This window comes from Geotrypetes seraphini, chromosome 13 (genome assembly GCF_902459505.1).
Source record: "Geotrypetes seraphini chromosome 13, aGeoSer1.1, whole genome shotgun sequence".
NCBI classification, from domain to species: Eukaryota; Metazoa; Chordata; class Amphibia; order Gymnophiona; family Dermophiidae; genus Geotrypetes; species Geotrypetes seraphini.
In genome coordinates this window covers 81995490-82011402 of record NC_047096.1, presented here as the reverse complement: position 1 = coordinate 82011402, position 15913 = coordinate 81995490, and the positions used below count along the sequence as shown (strand labels likewise).

At 39.9% G+C, this 15913-nt stretch overlaps 1 protein-coding gene across 7 annotated transcripts in view; it reads right to left on the bottom strand.

Moving 5' to 3' along the window:
* The window catches only part of GHDC (GH3 domain containing), a 57517-nt gene that overhangs the window by 5596 nt on the left and 36008 nt on the right, over positions 1-15913 (bottom strand). The window lies entirely within an intron of this gene.

Below are 15913 nucleotides of genomic sequence, written 5' to 3'. Positions count from 1 at the left end.
TTAAAATATGCAATGTCACCTTAGTAACAACTATAGAAAAACAGACAAATATAGTGTAAAATATAGACAGACCGCTGATATAAATTCTCACACATTTCGATCACTAAATTGAAAATAAAATCATTTTTCCTACCTTTGTTGTCTGGTGATTTCATGAGTCTCTGGTTGCACTTCCTTTTTGACTGTGCATCCAATATTTCTTTCTTTCTGCCTCCTGCACGTTTCCTCTCCTCTGGACCTCATTCCCTTCCCCAACCAACATCTCTCTCTGTCCCTCCATGAGTCCAACTTTTCTTCCTCTCTCCACCACTCCTATTGGCAACATGTCTCCCTCTGTCTCTCACTGTCCATCTATCTTTCTCTCATGCCATCCCTTGCTGCAAAAGGAGTGGGAAAAGAAAGATCCAGGGTAGAGAATAGAGGATGACATGGTAAAATGAACAATTTCAATTAAATCATTAATTTATAGTGTGTGTATGGTTGGGCAGACTGGATGGACCATTCGGGTCTTTATCTGCCGTCATTTACTATGTTACTATGGAATACTCAAGATGAGGTTGCACCATGGAGCGATAAAGGGATTATAACATTCCTAGTCATGTTTACCATCCCTTTTACAGCATATTGTTTACAATGACACCCAGATATTTTTCTTGGACGCTAACCCTCAAGTTGAACCTTAGCAACTGATAATATGTATGAGAAATTTGCATGTACTGCCTCCATTGTATGCAAATCTATGTCATGCACATTCATTGTGGATATCTGACTGGCTTGGTGTATCCTGAGGACATAACTAGGTCCTTAAATTTTGCCACTCTGATACAAACAAGACAAAGATGTAGGGATGGAAAGATGCATGCAACAGAAAACAATACCAGTGAGTCAAAACTAGATCTCTTTCTTAGAAGCACATTTTAAAAAATACAAAAAATATCTCAAAGAAAAATATACCTATGTCTGTATAATAATAATAATAATAATAACAGCTTATATACCGCAATACCGTGAAGGTCTATGCGGTTTACAAAAGATTAAGCAAAGGTACAAATAGACTGACTTCAAGAGGGGAAGAAGAAAGAGAAGTAATTAGATAGGAAATTCATTGTTGAGGAGAAAAGTGATCAAAAGGACAGTAGGTCGCTATTGAGGGGAAAGAGATAAGTGGATCAGTTGTCAAGATGTTTTAGGAACAGGTGTGTTTTTAGACGTTTCCTAAATTCCTCATAAGTAGGATACATACCAAGGGAGAATATTTAAAATGAGCAAGTCCTTACTCATGGAAGAGAATTTATTAACCTACCCAATATAGCCATTGGAACGGACTGAAATTTCACTGGGACAAATATGTTTTTCTTTGGGATAAATTTTGTTATTTTTAAAATGTGCTTCTCAGAGACAGGTCTAGTTTTGACTCACTAGTGTTGCATGCCCACATAGTAATTTAATGCTTAATTTTTCTATTGAACCTTGACTCCGATTAATGACAAGAGTTTATATGGTCTATGGATTTTATTTGAGGATTGCCTATATATATGTTCATTAGTTGTGCTTAATTATATATAATAATTGCATTATTTGACTCATTACATATTTCATATGTAAATAGTTTGGTTTTAAGGAAGTTATTTACTGTACCTATGAACCCATATGCCAATATATGATATTGTTGATTGTATTTGTGTTTGGTTTTAGACCTCTGAGGAAGGCACCCTTTAACGTTGAAACACTGACCATGTTGGGTCCTTTCTGGTTATGATCATATTCTTCTATGAATAAAATTTGATTTTGTTACTGTATCTCCAGAGTTGAAGCATCTTTTTGTCTCTACTTTTTTGTGTTGCTGGATTCTCCATGGGGACTGTTTCTTGTTTTGACGACACTGATACAACAACCCCTCCCTCCCACATATTATTTTAATTGCCTTGCTCTGGATTTTCTCTGGCGTATCTCTTGTCTTTTCTGAGAGGTGCAGTCTTGTTTTGCATAGAACAGAGATCAAAATTGAAATGTCTAGACTCGGAGCCTTTTTTGAAATACAGAGACTTTGGCTAAAGGAGAATGAAAGTTGTAACATTCCTATCTACTAAGATGCCCACTGGGTAACACATCAATTAGGATAGGAGGACATAAATGAAGTGGAAAAACAGTGGTCTAATCTGAAAGGAGCAATAAAAATGGCTACTTAAACTTTATGTGAGGAAAATAAATAAAAACAAGAGAAAAAGAAAACCGAGTTGGTGTTCGTAAAATATATTAAAAAAAAATCAAGAGGAGTACAGAAAGGATTACCAGGTGAAACTGAAAGAAGCCAAGAGAGAGATATGTCTGCTGAAAGCGCAAGCAGAAGAGCAAATGTCTACAAATGTAAAAAAGGGTGACAAATTTTTTTCCAGATATATTAGTGAAAGGAGGAAGATGAAAAATAAAATTGCAAGACTAAGATGCTATGAACTGAGTGATGAAAAAAAAAAAGCAAACATGCTAAACAAATACTTCTGTTTTGTGTTCACGGAAGAAAATCCTGGAGAAGGACCAAGATCGTCTGGCAAAGTTACACACAAGAATGGACTAGATACTGTGCCATTCCCAGAAGAACTTGAAAACAACTTGAAAAATTTAAGGTAAACAAAGCAATGGGACTGGACAGGATCCATCCCAGGATATTGAGGGAGCTCAGAGAGGTTCTGGCGGGGTCCTAATAAAGATTTGTTCAACAAATCTTTAGAGACAGGAGTGGATCCTGGGGATTGGAGAAGAGCAGATGTGGTCCCTAATCACAAAAGTGGTTGCAAAGATGAGGCGGGAAACTACAGGCTGGTAAGCCTCACTTTGGTTATTGGAAAAATAATGGAAGCATTGCTTAAAGAAAAGATAGTGAAACTCCTAGAATCTAATGGGTTACAGAATCAGAGGCAACATGGTTTTACTAAAGGTAAATCATGCCAAATAAATCTGATTGAATTTTTTGATTGGGTAACCAGAGAATTGAATAAACACATCTAAACAGTGTGATAAGGCGGTGGCTGTTGCCAGAAGGATGCTAGGCTGTATAAAAAGAGGAGTTACCAGCAGAAGAAGGGAGGTGTTGATGCCCCTGTATAGGTCGTTGGTGAGGCCACACTTGGAGTATTGTGTTTAGTTTTGGAGGCTGTATCTGGCAAAGGACATAAAAAGACTTGAAGCAGTCCAGAGGAAGGCGACGAAAATGATAAGAGGTTTGAACCAAAGAAGTACGAGAAGAGACTGGAAGACCTAAATATGTATACTCTGGAGGAGAGGAGGGACAGGGGAGATATGATACAGATGTTTAAATACTTGAAAGGCATTAATATAGAACCAAATCTTTTCCAGAGATGAGAAGAAAAAATGGTAAAACTAAACGGCATAATTTGAGGTTGCAGGGAGGAAGACTTAAGCGCAAAGTTAGGAAATTCTTCTTCACGGAGAGGGTGGTAGATGCCTGGAATGCCCTCCCGAGGGAAGTGGTGGACAGGAAAACGGTGATGGAATACATAAAAGTGTGGGATAAAAATAGAGGATCTCTAATTAGAAAATAAAGGATGTAAATTAAAGAGCTAAGGCTGGTTTTGGACAGACCTGCATGGTCTGTGTCCCATATATGGTGTTTCAGTCTAGGATGGGCTGGGGTGAGCATCAATGTAAACTCCACTAATATGGAACATGAGGATGTTTCTGGCCAGACTTTATGGTAGATATCCTGCAAACAATGGGATGGTTGGATAGGCTGAAGTGAACTTGGATGGCAACTTCAGCATTTGGAACCTAGAACATAAGAATAGCTGCTGCTGGGTCAGACCAGGAGTCCATTGCGACCAGGGGTCCATTGCGACCATCAGTCCGTTCACGCGGTGGCCCCCAGGTCAAAGACCAATGCCCTAACTGAGACCAGCCCTACCTGCATTCGATCCGGTCCACTTTACGGACAAGGGAAAGCCAGAAAGACCCGTTTCAAGACTTCAAGTTTATGACCAATAGCATCTACTGCGAACTTTCAAGACTCAAAGTAAACAAAGCCATGGGACCAGACAACCTACACCCCAGGGTGCTCAGAGAGTTGAGTGAAGTCCTGGCGGAACCATTATCTGTGCTCTTCAATCTCTCCCTAAGCATGGGAAGAGTCACCTTGGACTGGAAAACAGCTAACGTTATTCCACTCCACAAAAAGGGCTGAAGGACAGAGACAGCGAATTAAAGACCGGTGAGTCTCACATCCATAGTATGCAAACTCATGGAAACACTGATCAAACAGAAACTTGATACAATCCTGGATGAGGAAGATCTACATGATCCCCATCAACATGGATTTACCAAGGGCAGGTCCTGCCAATCAAATCTGATTAGCTTCTTTGACTGGGTAACAAGACAACTAGATGCCGGGGAGTCCCTGGACGTAGTGTATTTGGACTTCAGCAAAGCTTTTGATAGCGTCCCACACCGCAGGTTATTGAACAAGCTGAAATCGCTGGGATTAGGGGAAACATTAGCTGCATGGGTTAAGGATTGGCTGAGCGGTAGACTTCAGAGGGTGATGGTAAATTATACCCCATCCAAAACATCGGATGTGACCAGTGGAGTGCCACAAGGCTCGGTCTTGGGTCCAATCCTATTCAACATTTTCATAAGTGATATGACCCAAGGGCTCAGAGGAAAAATATCATTGTTCGCCGACGCCGCCAAACTGTGCAACATAGTAGGTAAAAGCACTATGCCTGACAGTATGACACAGGACCTACTACTATTGGCAACTCAACCTCAATGCTAAAAAATGTAAAGTGATGCAACTGGGTAAAAGAAATTTGTGCAGGACTTACATGTTAAATGGTGAGACCTTAGCTAGGACCACGGAAGAATGGGATTTAGGAGTAATCATTAGTGATGACATGAAAATTGCCAATCAAGTGGAAAAGGCTTCCTCCAAGGCAAGGCAAATGATGGGTTGTATCCTTAGAGGTTTTATCAGCAGGATGCCAGAGGTCATAATGCCACTGTACAGGTCCATGGTGAGATCTCATTTGGAATATTGTGTTCAATTCTGGAGACCACATTACCAGAAAGATGTGCTGAGAATTGAGTCAGTTCAGCGGATGGCCACCAGGATGGTCTCGGGGCTCAAGGATCTCCCGTATGAAGTAAGGCTGAATAAATTGCAGCTGTACTCACTTGAAGAACGAAGAGAGAGAGGGGCCATGATTGAGACATTTAAATATATCACGGGCCGTATCGAGGTGGAAGAGGATATCTTCCGTCTTATGGGACCTTCGTCCACCAGAGGGCATCCGCTGAAAATCAGGGGAGGGAAATTTCATGGTGACTCCAGAAAGTATTTCTTCACCGAGAGGGTGGTCGATCATTGGAATGAACTCCCTCGGCAGGTGATTGAGGTCAACAGCGTGGCAGATTTCAAAAATAAATGGGATATTCATGTGAGATCTCTAATGATGTAAAGGCAGGGGGTGGTGAGCAAAATCAAGGAGAAGGGTCACTAGAGTGGGCAGACTTGATGGGCTTTGGTCCTTTTCTGCTGTCATTTTTCTATGTTTACATCTTATCACCTCATTCTTTTTTCTCCTCATGTACAGAACGGTTCTTTATTCTAAGCAGCTCTGGCACTAACAGTACTACGGGTGCCTTATGCTACTTTCACTACCACTTGCAGTCAGGTTCGGCATTTTATCATGGTTTGGGGTTTTTATTTAGTTTTTCACCAGTATTTTCATTTATTTATTTTTTAACAGCCCGATGCCCCTCCCCTATCAGTGTGCATTCAATCCACTGCCGACACTTTTTTGGCGCCTCTTTCAACGGATCAAATAACATAGCCCCACTGTCGCGTGTTCACATTTATTCTGCGTACGAGCTTATTTCATCAGTGCAGAGACCTTTTTGGTAAGTCCATTTTACTCTCCCTTTTTTACTTTCCCGAGTGCTGTGGTTTTATTCTTTGGTTTTAATAGAAGCTCATGTGTACAATAATTTAGATTTTTCCCAGGTTCACTTTTCATCTACCTGGTCAGCTTGTCTTTGAGCTACTATCGGCTTATGTTTTCAAGATACACTCTGTATTATCAGCTGTTCATTTCCCATACATTTACTTTTGCCCTGTTTAGGCCTATATAGTCTAGGCATACTGTTTGTAACCAGCCATCATTTTAAGTATGTATATGCCCTATTTTTTTTTTGGGGGGGGGTGTTAACTTCTTTTAGCATGTTATTTCATTAATTCTGAGTTCGGTGTTACAATATGTTGTTCTTGGATTTTAGTTTACACATTATTTATTCTTTTCTATGACATGTTCTCATCACAATTTTACTCAAAAGTATAAATGGGTATCCATATTTCCATTCAAGTTTCATCACGGTGCTCTGGTTTTGGCTCCAGTATTTGTCACTTCCATCCACCAGGTCTGGCTATCCGTTACCATCTCATATTTTAAAGACTCACTTGTTTTAATTAGCAGTGATCCACACGTCTCTTCATAATGGACATGTCCGATTTTAGCATTTGGATCTTAGTACTATGGGTTTGGTCTTTTCTGGTTTCCTTTCTATAGTCTGCTTTTTGTCTGGAGTCTTTTGAGTTTAGAATTACATTTTATGACATATTTTTGTGGTTATAATTGTATGACATGTCTAAATCGGTCGAGTTATCCATTCTTTTTATTATTTTTTTGTCCCCTCATACAATGGCAGACCGCCCCGGGTGCCAGCCCTAGGGGGGTACACAGCCGGCTGGATCCAGAACCTTCCAAGCTGCTCTAAATGGCACCTTCACCTCAGCACGGCTGCCGTACTTATTCTGAAGCAGAGTCGGCAGCCGCACTGAAGTGCAGGAAGGTCCCGCAATGACTGCATTTGCCACCTCTGCCTCTGGAAGACGTAAGTGACGTCGGAAGGGGTGGACCAGCAGCTGCAGTCATTGCGGAACCTTGCCGCAACTCCCTGCGTCCGACGGCCCACCCCCTCCAATGTCACTTACGTCTTCCAGAGGCAGAGGCAACAGAAGCAGTCATCATGGGACCTTGCTGGTTTGGAGGGAGAGAGGAGTATAGAAGGGTGGTGGAGGGAGAAAAAGGAGGTCAGGGTGGTATGGAAGGGTGGTGGAGGGAGAGAAAGGGGCAGATGCTGTTGGAAGTGGGGGGAAGGGAGAGGAGAGAGTGAAATGCCAGACCATGGGGGTATGGGAGAGGGAAGGGAAGAAGAGGAGAGGATGCCAGACCACTGAAGGAAGGAAGGGAAGAAGATGGATGCCAGAATAATAGGGGTGAAGGGAGAGATGGAAGGGGAATTCAAGGAGAGAAGATGAAATATATAAAAGGGGCAGAAAGAGGGTAGACAGTGGATGAAAGGAAGAGAATGACAAGACTATGAGGAAAGCAGAAACCAGAGAAAACAATGTAGAAAACAATTATATTTATTTATTTTTTTGATTTAGGGGAGATGCATCGCTGTTTCTGTGGTGTACCTTTGTCTACGTTTTTCTATTTTATCCCCTTTTTTACAAAACTGTAGAGCGTTTTTTTAGCACCGGCCATGGTGGTAATTGCTCAGAATTCTATGAGAGTCTAAACTGTTACCACCATGGCTAAAAACCACATTACAGTTTTGTAAAAGGGAGAGGGGTTATTTTTTGATTACATATTCCATACTAGGCGAAGGTGTTTTCTGTGTTCTGTGTGTTAGAAAGACATGGTTTTCAGTTAGGATTGACTGTGTATGGCTTGTTTAGTTTTACAATGGGTGTATTGATGTACTGCTCACTGCAGTATGTAAGATGCTGCCTTTTCCTAGGTACACTCTTGTGTGATGTGTGGATTGTTACTAAAAATCATGTTTTTTCATACAGATGGGGGGATGTCAAAAAATGATGGGCCTTGGGTGTCACATATGCTATGTACACCACTGCCTTCATAGTTTATATCTAATCCACAAGCCTGCTTTTGGGACCTACAGGGTATGTATCCCTCCGATTCATGACAATTTCACTTCTCATGTTATCTTATCCATTCTTTTTATTATACAACTGCCCAGATAAGCATCATTCTTTGATGTGATTGGACCTTGAAAACTAACAGCAACAGTATTATCCCCAGAAATGTTTTCCAGCCATGAAAAACATTTGCTGCATTTAGTGTGCCACAAAAAACATTTGCTCCGTTTGGTGTGCCGGAGTTAAAAAAAGTTTGAGAGATGCTTCTCTATACCATTTGAAAGAGGGCAAATATCTAATTATTCACTTCTAGAATTGGATACTTCTTAAATGTAATAAAAATATTATGGAACAAGTGTCAAACCTTAAGAAAGGAAGTCATATTGAGCATTGGAAAATAACTAAAAATAATTAACTAATACAAATAGTACACATTTAGGGCTCATTTTACTAAGTTGCGATAGCGGTTTTACCGTGCGCTTAGCTCACGCAGAATTGCCGCACATGCTAGATGCTAACGCCAACATTGAGCCTGCGTTAGTTCTAGCCATGTAACGCGGCAATTCTGCACGCGCTAAAAACGCTATTGCAGCTTAGTAAAAGGAGCCCTTAATTTCTCCGTCCCGCCCCACCCAGCTACTTTTTCATGCCTCCCGGCTGGAAAAAATTTCTGGGGAGAACACTGTACTTTGTAAACGGGTTTCTATCAGAGCCTCTAATGTAAATAGAAAATTTAATAAATACTCAGCCCACTGCCTTACTCATTAAGTTTACTTTGTCTTAACTTGTTAAACTTTTATTTTGTTTTTTACAAATCAAAGAGGACCAATCTGGCAATAGCATGTCTTTATATTCATTTCTTGAATAAAGAGACTTAGAATTATTGCTTACTATTTTCCTAATTAGGGCAGGAAAGAGGAAAGCTTGTATTGGGATTTTATTTATATTTATGTGTTGTACTGTTAAAAACAAAATATAAAATGTAAATTGCTTTGAGTCCCTTATTAGAGGGAAATGGTGATTCAAAAAAGAAAATGAAATTATGAGAACCCAAATGATGGGTGGTTGGATCTTTTCAGATATTTTAAAAATGTTTATCTCACATTATCCAACCATTCTAGGTGGGTTACAGTTTTAGCATACATAAACTCATTTAAATAAAAACACATTCTATATAAGCATGATAACCCTTGAATTTTTCCTACCTGCCCTGCCGCAGCCGACCGGAAGTCTTCCCGATGTCAGCGCTGACGTCGGAGGGAGGGAAGACTTTGCTTTGCTTTGCCCAGCATGGGTGCATTAAGTAGAAAGTATTCTTTCAACATTATACAATGTTTCTTAGTAATGTGAACTATCAATTGACCCATTTCCCAATAGGATTTTATCATAGGACACGAGCACCATATGTGCTCAAAGGACCCCAAACCTCCACAGGACTTCCAACAGATATTCTCATGCTGATCATAAATCTGAGACAAGCATTGGGGAGTCACATACCATTGGTAATACATTTTATAGCTATTTTCAATTAAGGAGGAAGCAAGCAGAATAGAAAAAAGGCATTTGTATAATATTGACCATGCCGGATCACCCATCCCCCTCCCCAACTTCTGCTCTCATCGGGCCCTATAACAATCTATAGGCTCCTCACAAGCGAGTAGAGCCCCATACAAATGGGAAATTCTACCCCTTCCTACCCCTTGTTCCAACTTAGTTTCCTCCAAGCCCAGATCCCAAAAAGCATGCTTAGAAATAAACAGCCTCAGTTACATGTAGGCTAGGGGTGTCAAAGTCCCTCCTCGAGGGCCGCAATCCAGTCGGGATTTCAGGATTTCTCCAATTAATATACATGAGATCTATTTGCATGCACTGCTTTCATTGTATGCTAATAGATCTCATGTATATTCATTGGGGAAATCCTGAAAACCCGACTGGATTGCTGCCCTTGAGGAGGGACTTTGACACCCCTGGTAAAGGCAAAGGCATATGCAGTGGGCAGGCCATATTCTTCTTGCAGATACTGAAAAGATAACATTTTCCCATCCTGCCATAACTGTCCTGCCTGCACCCATTGAAAGCGGACTGGATCCTCTCCCACCAGGGTAAGGAGATAGGAGACTGAGCAAAAAACTTATGCTCTGAAAATATACGTTTGCGCAGGGAATACCAGGTTTGCAAGATCACCCTCAGAAATGGATTCTCAGTCTGGAGCTGAGCTCGCAATACTGCCATGGGAGACCATGGCAACCTCCAAAGAGAAATATCCTTGAGGAAAGCTTGTTCTAAATGTATCCATGGACAATTTATACCCATGCCACCACTTCTTGTAACAAAGCAGCCTGATAATAAATGAGGAACTCCCACCCCTCCCTTCTGCTTTGCTTGATAGAATTGTCCACCATACCCAAGGAGGTTTATGTCTCCAGATATAAGCAAACACTTTGCGGGTTAAGCTGCAAAACAATGTCCTGGGAATTGCAATAGGTAGCGCCATGAAGTAATATAACAATTTAGGCAATAGAAGCATTTTTACTGCCGCAATTCTCCCCATCCACGCAATTGTCAATCCCTCCCAGTGATCTAATTCCTGGAATAGCTGCTTTTGCAGGGCCGGGAAGTTAGCCTGAAATATGTGAGCAGGATCTGCAGTTAAGTAGACCCCTAGATATTTAATAAATTTATGCGCCCAACGAAAAGGGAATTGAGATTGTAACTCCTGAACCTGCTGCACCCCCAAGTTCAAATTGAGGATGTCGGATTTTTCCATGTTAACACGGAACCCTGAGGACTGGCCATAGGCTGATAAGACTCGTGTTAACTCGGTCAACGATTTAGCCGGTCACAAATAAACAACAGAATATCATCTGCAAAAAGTAAAATGTTATAGAACTCCTCATGCAACCATAGACCCTGTATATCCGGATTCGCATGAATCAAGCAAACCAGCGGTTCCATCGCTATAGCAAATAACGGGGACAGCCCTGTCTGGTACTCCTTCTCAATATCACAGGCTCCGACAGATGACCATTAATTTTAAATTGTGAAGAGGGTTCATGACATAATAACAAAATCCATTTTAAGAATTGTTGCCCAAATCCCATTTTTTCTAACACCCCTAAAAGAAAGTTCTAACTGACTCTTATCAAGCTACTACCGGTTTCTTTCAAAGAGCTGAAGACCCTACCATCAGCTGTTTTAATACATGGTAAATAATTACAAGAGCTTGTTTTTTAAGTTTGCGGGCCAGTAAATGACTAGGTTTATTACCAAATCCAAAATACATTTGATTAGTTTTCTGAAGTTGTATAGTCACCTTTGCCAATTCCAAAGCTTTCAATTGGGCCCAACATTAAGCCCCTAGCTGCCATCTGCTGAAATTGCTCTGCAGGAAAGAGTTGGGCCTCTTCCTCCATGGACCGCACCATCTGCAATTTGCCCTTCAGATAGAACATCAATGCAAACGGGTGCTGCCACTGATCGGCTCTTAATCCCTCATACTTCAAAACGTTCACTTCGGTCCAACACTCAAGGTCTGTTAATGGTTCCCTCATTGAAAATAATAGGAACCAGACGCCATGACATCTTCTCAGTTATGGCTCCTCTTATCTGGAATACCCTCCCCCTATATATCAGAAACATCAAAGACCTCAATTTATTTAAAACTAATCTAAAAACTTATCTCTTCAAATCCTCATTTAACCTTTAGAACAACTCTTTGGAGTACATGTAAACAATCAATACTTTCATACACATCTTCCCCAACCTACTCGTTTGTTCCTACCCACATCATACCCCTTTCTTCCCTTGAGGAAACTACAATTTGTAACTATTATCCCCTAATGCTCTTTCCTAATGTTTCACAGTTCGTCTGTATTGTCAATCTGTCGTAGCACCTTGAAAATTGTTAATGTAAAATAACTTGTTTTATTGTTCTATACTATAATTCTTTTATTATGTAATTCGCTTAGATTTAATAGGCGAACCATCAAATTTTAATAAACTTGAAACTTGATTTCACATTTCTGTCCCAGAGATACATCAGCACCGGTTTCAGTTCTGCCCTCCTCCGAAGCGTCACCGAAGCTAAGTCCTGATACTGTTCAATTTCAAAAGTATCCCATTTGAGATGGGGTTGTGCTCTCCATGTTTTCATGATCGCTTCCTTAGTCTTGAAGTCAGAAAAACAAGCAATTATGTCCCTCAATCGATTGCTACAGGGTGCTGTGAGGGCTCGATGCATCTGTTCAATATCAATCCCATCAGGAGAAACAGAGGCCATGTCAGTAAAAAGTAGCATACTTGCCACCTGCAGGATTACCAACACAGTTCATATATTTGGCCAGTTTGGGGACACCCGCACCCGATGATTCAAGCGATGGCCCCAATTCTCCAAATCTTCCAGCTTATCTAATATGTAGGTTTGATGTGTGTGCAGCTCTTTTGTGCGCGTATCCAATTCTTGGGGCTGGACCTGATGCATATCTATATTCTCCTCTGCTTCTCCAACGCGGTGCCCAAGTTCGTTCTTGTCCTGAAGATCAGCAGCTAATGTAGAGATCTCTGCCCGCACTGATTTAAGTTCTAATTTCGTGGAGATCTTTTACCTCAGCCATCAGCTCTGGATGGACTGACAATGCAGCCACAAGTTACGGGGCTACCGCCAAAGCTGGGGAGGGTGCCTGTTGTATGCCGGGTGCCACCATCTTGGAAGAGCTTGCAGCACTTGACACGAAAGCAAAGTTTTTTAGCACTTTACGGGCAAAGGAAGCCATAAGAACTTATCCCAAATTGCGGTCCACAACTGCGCCTGTTGAATACGCTACTTGTGTGCGCAAATTACACACGTTTATGATGGTGAAAAAGCTAAATTAAGGCCCGAGCATGCGGAGCTCCATGTTCAACCGACCATCTTGGACGGTGACATCACTTCCTCTCTGAAAAAGGACAATTTAAATTAAATCATTAATTTATAGAGTGTGTACGGTTGGGCAGACTGGATAGACCATTTGGGTCTTTATCTGCCGTCATTTATTATGACACTATATCTTCTTGTGTTTTAAGAATACCACTGCAAACAAAATGTTACCGCTCAGATTTTCATGGGCCATAATTGACATCTCTGTTCAACCAGGTTCACTTTACAATCCATGGGTAGAACACACATGAGCTGGGAGACATCCCTTAAATGCTGATTCCATTATTGAAGACCAGCCCCAGGTCACCAGTAACATCCAGTCTGATATGAGAGTTGAGCTGACCAGCACATTCTGTGTATTCAAGTCAGCTGCTGCTGGAGTCCCAGCACATAACCAAGCCATTCTGCAGTAAGAAGATCTCTGGCCATAATCATGTCAACTGATTGTCTGCTTTATTTATTTTAACTTTGGTATTTCCATTAAAAAATATATCTATTGAAATATGGTGTAATTGTCACACAGTTTCTACTGCTACTACTATTAATTATTTCTATAGCGCTACCAGATGCACAGTCACAAAGAGTAAGAAAACAGTCCCTGCTCAAAAGAGCTTACAATCTAAACAGGATGCCATGGATAGTTAAGAGGAACGGTTTCGCTCCTGTTAGGAATCTCCTGCAAAATTACTGATGAACAGAACCAGACAGTTCATTTATTTATTTTATCTATGTCCTTCCTGCCTGTCTCACAGCTTCAAGGCAGGTCACAAACACCATCACAAAGGGGTGATATCTTTAGCTAATAATCACAATAAGCTAATCTGACAGAAAACATGCTGCAGTGTATTAATCCATATTCCTCTGGGACACTCCAGCAATTCCAAGTTAGATTCTGGCAAGGCCCCTCTAGGAACTTAGAAGGCTGGGTTTGTCAGCCTGCATTTTGATTGGCCAATGTCCAACCTTCTCTGCTCCATCACTCCACCCAAAAGTAATACCCCAGTCTGATTCAAAACCAAATTCAAGGGGTTTCATAGCCCTCAAATATTTATGGAGGAAGGTGAATAAGAGTATTAGCAAGACCAAAGAAAGAATTAATTCTCCCACCCTCTGCCTTTATGGTGTATTCAGTCAATCCACCCAACCCGCAGGTGCCTAGTTTCACTTCACATTGTTGCTTGTTTATTCTCTCCATGGCACAGAATCATTTGGCTCCAGATGGTTAGAAAATATTTACGCACTGTCTGCCTGGTTTACATTACATGTCCTGTTGCAATATTATTTGCATTAGAAAGCACATTATAGATAAATTTACAACCTCCTTCTGCAGCAGCTTGCAGCTATAGGGAAATAACCCTACTATCTAGAATGGCTCACCTATTGCACTGGAATAGCCTTTTATTTTTTTTTTTTTTTCTCAGTATTTTTTATTTTCAACTTTTACATAAAGTGTACATAATAATAAATTACAATTGATAAATGCATATTATCACTTTTATATCTAATACATTATATATCTAAATTTGATTTTCCCCCTCACCCTCCCCCCACCCTTTTATTACTTTAATATAAATATTTTTATTTTTCAAATTTTTATAAAAAGTTTACAACATATTGGAATACAATTGATAAATATTCAATAACTTTTTTGTATCTAATACAATATAATCTAAACAAATTTTGTCCCATTTCACCTCCCTCCACCCTTTTATTACCTTTTTTTCATACGTTACATTTTGTATAATATATTATAACATATTATGTATAAATTATTTTTTTTTTTACCCCCCCTCTATGTGTGTCGAAAAAAAAAAAAAAATCCTTAAAAAGAAGAAAAGAAGAAGAAACATCATATTATTTAATCATTACAGTATTTTGTCAATGGCCCCCATATTTGTATGAATTTTTTATATGTCCCCCTTTGTATTGCTATTGTTCTTTCCATTTTAAAAATATGATATATGGTATTCCACCAAAATGTGTAATTTAGGTTGTTGTAATTTTTCCAATTATTAGTTATATGTTGAATGGCAACCCCTGTCATAATTAATAAAAGCTTATTATTTTCTGGTGAAATTTGACTTTTTTTTCTCATCATCATTCCAAATAAAATTGTATCATATGATATTGCGATATGATTTTCCATTAATTTATTAATTTGTGGCCAAATTGAATTCCAAAAAATTTTTATATAGGGACAATGATATAATAAATGATCTAATGTCCCTGGTTTTAGATTACAGTGCCAGCATTTATTGGACTTAGAACTGTCTAATTTTTGCAAACGAGTAGGGGTCCAAAAAGCTCTATGTAATAAAAAGAACCATGTTTGTCTCATAGATGCTGACACTGTACATCTCATTCTCCAAGACCAAATTAGTGGCCATTGAGATGCATTAATTTGATGTCCAATCTCAATGCTCCAAATGTCTCTTAGACCATTTTTTGGTTTTTTATTCAAATATCCAGATATTAATTTATACCACATTGCGGCTTGATGTCCTAGGAAGTCTGCTTTAAAGCATAAGAATTTTAAACTATATTGATAATTCAATGTTTTCCATTCAGGGAACCCAACCTGAATGGCCTGCTTCAATTGCAACCATTTAAAACTTTGTGTTTTATTAAGACCAAATTTATGTTGCAATTGTGAAAATTCCAGCAGTTTACCTTCTGAAATAACATCATCTAGAGATCTAATGCCTGCAATAATCCAGTTCTTCCAAAGGATTTGAGCTCCGCCAATTTTGATCTTGGAGTTTATCCATATGGATTGATGCATTATATAGGCTTGATGGTACCTATAAAAATTGGGAAAATTTACCCCCCCCCCCCCCCAATGTCTTTAGTTTCTTGCCGCATGGCAAAGAAAAGCTTTCTTCTTTCCTGCGTCTCCTTATTGACATCAGGATATATCCATACCCGGTGCCCCAAATAAGGGGTCTGGGCATTTTGGAAGTAAAATTTCATTACTGCGTTTAAATCCTACTGGAAAACAAATGAAACATGTAATGTAGCTCTTTCTTCATAATGGATACTGTTTCCTC